The sequence below is a fragment of the Triticum urartu genome, chromosome 1A, assembly GCF_056163025.1.
Source record: "Triticum urartu cultivar PI428250 chromosome 1A, HENAU_Tu73, whole genome shotgun sequence".
Taxonomy (NCBI): domain Eukaryota; kingdom Viridiplantae; phylum Streptophyta; class Magnoliopsida; order Poales; family Poaceae; genus Triticum; species Triticum urartu.
The window spans coordinates 300,672,371-300,679,870 of record NC_141873.1 but is presented as its reverse complement, the minus strand read 5'-3'; positions in this window follow the sequence as shown (position 1 = coordinate 300,679,870).

Here is a 7,500-nt window from a genome sequence, read left to right as displayed (position 1 = left end):
CAACTATGGATAGGCGGACCACTAGACGTCGAACCCCAATTTCATATCATACATATGTCAGAAAGATACCCTGGGAGCTACTTGAATTCCCACTTATAAACTCCCGAAACTTACTGGTTATGCAATCAGGTGTTGGGGATACAGGGGAAGCATAATATCTCACCCAAAACTAGCAAATCCTACATCCAGCTGTATCCATCCTTCAACACATAACCAAGAAACCTTTGGAAATCGTTTACCTCAACCTTCGAAAAGCATCCGTTATACGAGTTATGGCAATACTCCCGAACTCCCGCCCCAGTACTGGGTGGCGTCGAGGTTATCTCACCAACAACTGCATAAAAGAGATTTTCGATGTCGGCGAACTCAGGTATTCCAGAACTGCAATGATAAAATTGTGACGACAACACCTCGGAGCTCAACTCCCCGGGACACTGCCACAACCCCTAAATGTCAGGAGGCACCAAGAACAATTTCTCGTCACAAAACTATCGGAACGATTCCAAGATACCCTCGTGATCCTAAATTTGTTTTAGTGAAATTTGAGAAGAGAAGAGTCAAAACTCTACGTCAGGGGGTCTCACCAGAGCGATGAAGGGACTGAGGAGTAAAAAGAATCCTACTCTCCGATATATATAATCCTATAAGACTCAAAACATTTTTCTAGACTCAACAACGCCAGCGATTCGATCAAGCAGGGGGCTCCTAAGTCGGGGAAGACTCTGATTACCAACTTGTAACACCCACGATGCGGCTATATCTCCCACGTGTCGGAGCACGACTTAGAGGCATAACCGCATAGTAGGCATGTCGCAAGAGGGGTAATCTTTACACATCCCATGTACTGAATAAGAAAGGGATAAAGAGTTGGCTTACAATCGCCACTTCACACAATACATAAATATAGCATTACATCATCCAGATATAATCAAGGTCCAACTACGAAACCAAAATAAAGACAACCCCAAATGCATAGGCCCCCGATCGCCCCAACTGGGCTCCACTACTGATCGAAAGGAAACGAAACAACACAACGAACACGATCTTCATCGAGCTCCCACTTGAGCTCAGCTGCGTCATCTGCACTAGTATCAACGGCACCTGCAACTATTTTGGAAGTATCTGTGAGTCAAGGGGACTCAGCAATCTCACACCCGCGAGATCAAGACTATTTAAGCTTATGGGTAGGAGAGGGGTACTGAGGTGGAGCTGCAGCAAGCGCTAGCATATATGGTGGCTAACTTACGCAAATAAGAGCGAGAAGAGAAGCAAAGCACGTTCGTGAACTAGAAGTGATCAAGAAGTGATCCTGAAACTACTTACGTTCAAGCATAACACAAGAACCGTGTTCACTTCCCGGACTCCGCCGGAAAGAGACCATCACGGCTACACACGCGGTTGATGCATTTTAATTAAGTTAAGTGTCAGGTTTTCTACAACCGGATATTAACAAATTCCCATCTGCCCATAGTCGCGGGCACGGCTTTTGAAAGTTCAAAACCCTGCAGGGGTGTCCCAACTTAGCCCATCACAAGCTCTCACGGTCAACGAAGGATATTCCTTCTCCTAGGAAGACCCAATCAGACTCGGAATCCCGGTTACAAGACATTTCGACAATGGTAAAACAAGACCAGCAAGACCACCCGCTGTGCCAACAAATCCCGATAGGAGCTGCACATATCGCGTTCTCAGGGCACACCGGATAAGCTAAGCGTACAGGAGCCAACGTAACCCAAGTTGCCAAGGGACGACCCTGCACGGTGCTCTAGTTTGTACCAACACTCAGAGGAGCACTGGCCCGGGGGTTTAAAATAAAGATGACCCTCGGGAGCGCGACTCCCAAGGGAAAAAGTCTTAGGTGGCAAATGGTAAAACCAAGGTTGGGCCTTGCTGGAGGAGTTTTATTCAAAGCAAACTGTCATGGGGTCCCCATAACACCCAACCGTGTAAGGAACGCAAAAATCAAGGAACATAACACCGATATGACAGAAACTAGGGCGGCAAGAGTGGAACAAAACACCAGGCATAAGGCCGAGCCTTCCACCCTTTACCAAGTATATAGATGCATTAATATAAATAAGAGATATTGTGATATCCCAACATATCCATGTTCCAACATGGCACAAATTTCATCTTCACCTGCAACTAGCAACGGTATAAGAGGTGCTGAGCAAAGCGGTAACATAGCCAAACAACGGTTTGCTAGGAAAGGTGGGTTAGAGGCTTGACATGGCAATATGGGAGGCATGATAAAGCAAGTGGTAGGTATCACGGCATAGCAATAGAGCGAGCAACTAGCAAGCAAAGATATATGTGATTTCGAGGGTATGGTCATCTTGCCTGATATCCCGCAAGGAAGAAGAACGAGTCCATGAAGAAGACAAGCGGACGAAGTCGAACGGATCCTCACAAACGCAACATTATCGGAAATAACCCGAAGAAGCAACACCGGAAAGAAGCAAGCAACATAGTAAACAACCACCACATAAACATGGCATGATGCACAACCAAGTATGATGCATGTCCGGTTTAAAGAAACATGGCATGGAAAAATGCACAAACAATCCTACAAATTAAGTGGAGCTCAATATGCAACGAGTTGCATATTGAAGAAATACAACAACAATTATTTAGTTCTCTCCCGTTTATGTACTCAACAATATTAAATGTTGGTTAGCATGGCAAGAGGTGAAGCATAAAGAAAACTACCTATCTAGGCAAGTTTAAATGAGGCCGGAACAACAAACAACAAGTCCAGAAACTCCTCATGTGCATATTTTAAGGTTTGGTACTGTTCTGCCCTAAACACAATTTTAGAGTTATCAAACATGCAAAGTGATGCCACCATGTTAAACTAGGCATTTTTCTACCCCATTTACATATAAAGTTTATTAGATTTGGAGCTATGGTTAATTAGTTATGAATTAAAGCATTTTAGCATGGCATTTGAGCAAATTTAAACAAAAAACATTTTAAACATTTTAAACATAGATGAAAGTGGCATATTATGGACCTACACAAAATTCTAAACATTTTTCATATTTAAAGTTTTTACATATGATGCATAGTTTGAGAGATATGATATGTATGAACCACATGGGGTTTTCTGTAAAACTGGCAAACTCTGGAAAATTAGTCAAAATCGTCCAGGGAAATAAAAACGTCCATGGGCTGAAACTTGTATCGAGTTGGGCTGCTCACCATGGCACTTGGGCCGGCTCGGTGGGGAAACTGGGCCTGCTAGCGCGGCACAGGGGAGCTGCTGGGCCGGCTCGCGCAGGGTGGAAATCGGGACGAGGCGAGGCGACTCGTCAACGCAGTCGAGGCAATCGAGCAGATTTCGCTGTCCCGCTCGAAGCAGAGGACGCCATGGCAGGGCGGCGCTAGGCGAAGACGAACGGCGCGGCGACCGGGCAGGGGAGGCCGGATCTGCCAGGTAGGGGAGGAGGTCCACGCGGCGAGGCTGGTCAGAGGCTCTGGTGGCCGGAGGAAGCGGGCGCGCTCGAAGGAGGCCAGCGGAGGAAGGACATCTCAGGCGCGCTCGGGGTCGCCGATGACGGGCGCCATGGGGGTCGGCTGCGGCTTTGTGGTGGCGCGTTCCGGCGATGACGACCGGAGCAGAGGAGGCATGTAAGGAGGGCGGCGTGATGCGAAGCACCAAGGGCGGCCTTGGCGGGTCCCTGTAGGCGCGCGGGCGATGAGGAGGTCGGGGCGCCGGTGTGCCGTGGCAGCGATGAGCGACGGAGGAAGAACATGGCGAGGAAGTAAACGACGACTTGGACTCGGTTTGACCCGCAATGAGGCTTGCGGAGCGAGGGAGGGAGGGGTTGCAGGCACGGTCCTCTGCTCGTCAGGAAGCAGAGCAACGGCGGCATCTTGGCGCGGCTGCAGGCGAAGGAAGGAAGAAGGAACGGGAGGGAGGAGACACGAGGTGGCTCCGGTGCTGCTGCTGGGACGACGAGGAGGAGCTCGGGGAAGGAGCACGGCGCGGCAGAGGGGATCCACAGCACGCGGGGTTGCTGCCTGGAGCTGCTCCGGCAAGTTGCTGCTTGCGGTCGACGCCTGAAACTAACGCTCTCGCTCGGGAAGCTCCTGCTCGATCCAAACGAGAGGAGGGCGGGCATGGTCGGGGCCACCGGCGTGCTGGAGAGGAGCTCCGGGGAGGGAGGCACACGGCGCAGGGGGCTCGAGGCTCGGTGCTCCTCTCGATCCAGATTGAGGACCGAGGCATGGAAGAGCTGCGATGGGAGAAGACAGAGGGAAGAAAAGAGGGCGCGAGGTGGGTGTCCGGCCTGGTGGCGGTACTCGTCTCCGGTGAGCTGGCTGGTGCCGCGCGGGACGATGGAGGAGGGGATGTTGGAGAAAGAAATCGTGGAAGGGGATGCTGGTTGGCCCAATGGGGAAAATGAGGAAGGAGGAGGCGGCTTCGGTTGGCTGGTGGATCGGGGTGGATCTCGATGGGGATTTGGGAGATGAGTGCGGCGGCGGCGGGAGGGACAAGTCCCTAGATTTTAGGGTTTACCCAAAATAGGCTATTGGTTGATCTATAAATAGCAAAAGGGCTAAGTTTAGGGGCATTTGGACCCTCCGATCTTAATCGGACGGTCTCGGATAAATAGGCTAGGGAGATCAAATAAGAAAACGGAGACGTTTTGTAGATGTTCGGGGATGATCCGGACACAACGGTAGCGACAGTCCGAGTCAAGTTCGGGTGAGTTTCGGACACGCGCGTCGATGCACTGTGCAAAGAGGGGTAGGCTAGCCTGGCGGTCGGTAGTGAAATGTGTAGAGAGGCTTGAGCTAAGAGGAGAGGAAAGAAGGCAGCCCAGCAACCGTTTCCGGAGACCGAAAATGTCCGACGTTTGACCGGCTATACTGCCGCTATAGTTATACGTTGGGGCATCAAATGGACTCCGGACGCGATGAAATTTGACAGGCAGTCTACCTACACTAAAATAAGACCGCACGCCAACTTTCAATCTATTCCGAGAACATTCTCTGGTCACCTATAAAATAATATTTCGGACGTGCCGCGGGCGCGTGCAAGTGTGTCTGGGCTCGGAACGGACAACGGAGGGAACTGGGGAACCTGGACTAAAGCAAGTTTTGAAAACATGATGATGCAATGCACATGATGACATGGCAAGATGCAACACGCAAGCAAAAGACAAGGCAACAACAGCGAACAACTGGGAGACACCTGGCGCAACGGTCTCGAGGCGTCACAACATGATATGGCCATCATCATCTTGTGCCTTTGATCTCCATCTCCAAAACACCGTTATGATCTCTATTGTCACCGGCATGACACCACGATCTCCATCATCTTGATCTCTATTAACGTGTCGTCACATGGTCGTCTCACCAACTATTGCTTTTGCAACTATTGCTATCGCATAGCGATCAAGTAAAGCAATTATATGGCGCTTGCATCTTATGCAATGAAGAGACAACCATAAGGCTCCTGCCAGTTGCCGATAAATTTAACAAAAACATGATCATCTCATACAACAACTTATATATCATCACGTCTTGACCATATCACATCATAACAAGCCCTGCAAAACACAAGTTAGACGTCCTCTACTTTGTTGTTGCAAGTTTTACGTGGCTGCTATGGGCTGAGCAAGAACCGTTCTTACCTACACATCAAAAACCACAACGCAGTATAGTAATTGCTTTTTGATCTTCAGAAAGAAACATGTTCATTGAATCCGATTCAACTAAAGTTGGAGAAACTGCACCCACCAGCCACCTGTGTGAGAAGCACGTCGGTAGAACCAGTCTCTCGTAAGTGTACGCGTAATGTCGGTCTGAGCCGCTTCATCCAACAATGCCGCTGAATCAAAAATCAACTAGTGACGGCAAGCAATATGTATATACCCACGCCCATAACTCCTTTGTGTTCTACTCGTGCATATAACATCTACGCATAAACCTGACTCGGATGCCACTGATGGGGAACGCAGTAATTTCAAAAATTTCCTACGCACACGCAAGATCATGGTGATGCATAGCAACGAGAGGGAAGAGTGTCGTCCACGTACTCTCACAGACCGTAAGCGGAAGCGTTATGACAACGCGGTTGATGTAGTCGTACATCTTCACGATCGACTGATCCCTAGTACCGAACATACGGCACCTCCGCGATCTGCACACGTTCAGCTCGGCGACGTTCCGCGAACTCACGATCCAGTAGAGCTTCGAGAGAGAGTTTCGTCAGCACGACAGCGTGATGACGGTGATGATGATGCTACCGGAACAGGGCTTCGCCTAAGCACCGCTACGATATAAACGAGGTGGATTATGGTGGAGGGGGGCACCACACACAACTAAAAAATCAACTGATCAACTTGTGTATCCATGGGGTGCCTCTTCCCCCGTATATAAAGGAGTGGAGGAGGAGGAGGGCCGGTCCTCTCTATGGCGCGCCCTGGGGGAGTCCCCCCTTTCCTAGTAGAAGTAGGAGCCCTTCCAAGTAGGAGTAGGAGAGGAAGGAAGGAGAAGAGAGGGAGGAAGGAAAGGGGGGCCGGCCCCCCTCCTTTCCCTTCCCTCTCCTCTATTTCACTAAGGTCCAATAAGGCCCATATACTCCGCGGGGGATTCCGGTAACCTCCCGGTACTCCGGAAAAATGCCCGAACCACTTGGAACCATTCTGATGTTCAAATATAGGCTTCCAATATATCAATCTTTACGTCTCGACTATTTCGAGACTCCTTGTCATGTCCGTGATCAAATCCGGGACTCCGAACTACCTTCGGTACATCAAAACACATAAACTCGTAATACCGCTCGTCACCGAACGTTAAGCGTGCGGACCCTACGGGTTTGAGAACTATGTAGACATGACCGAGACTCATCTCCGGTCAATAACCAATAGCGGAACCTGGATGCTCATATTGGTTCCTACATATTCTACGAAGATCTTTATCGATCAAACTGCATAACAACATACGTTGTTCCCTTTGTCATCGGTATGTTACTTGCCCGAGATTTGATCATCGGTATCTCAATACCTAGTTCAATCTCGTTATCGGCAAGTCTCTTTACTCGTTCCGTAATGCATCATCCCTCAACTAACTCATTAGTCACAATGCTTGCAAGGCTTATAGTGATGTGCATTACCGAGAGGGCCCAGAGATACTTCTCCGATACTCGGAGTGACAAATCCTAATCTCGATCTATGCCAACTCAACAAACACCACTGGAGACACCTGTAGAGCACCTTTATAATCACCCAGTTAGAGTGTGACCTTTGGTAGCACACAAAGTGTTCCTCCAGTATCCGGGAGTTGCATAATCTCATAGTCATAGGAACATGTATAAGTTATGAAGAAAGCAATAGCAACAAACTAAATGATCATCGTGCTAAGCTAACGGATGGGTCAAGTCAATCACATCATTCTCTAATGATGTGATCCCGTTCATCAAACGAAAACTCTTGTCCATGGCTAGGAAACTTGACCATCTTTGATTAATGAGCTAGTCAAGTAGAGGCA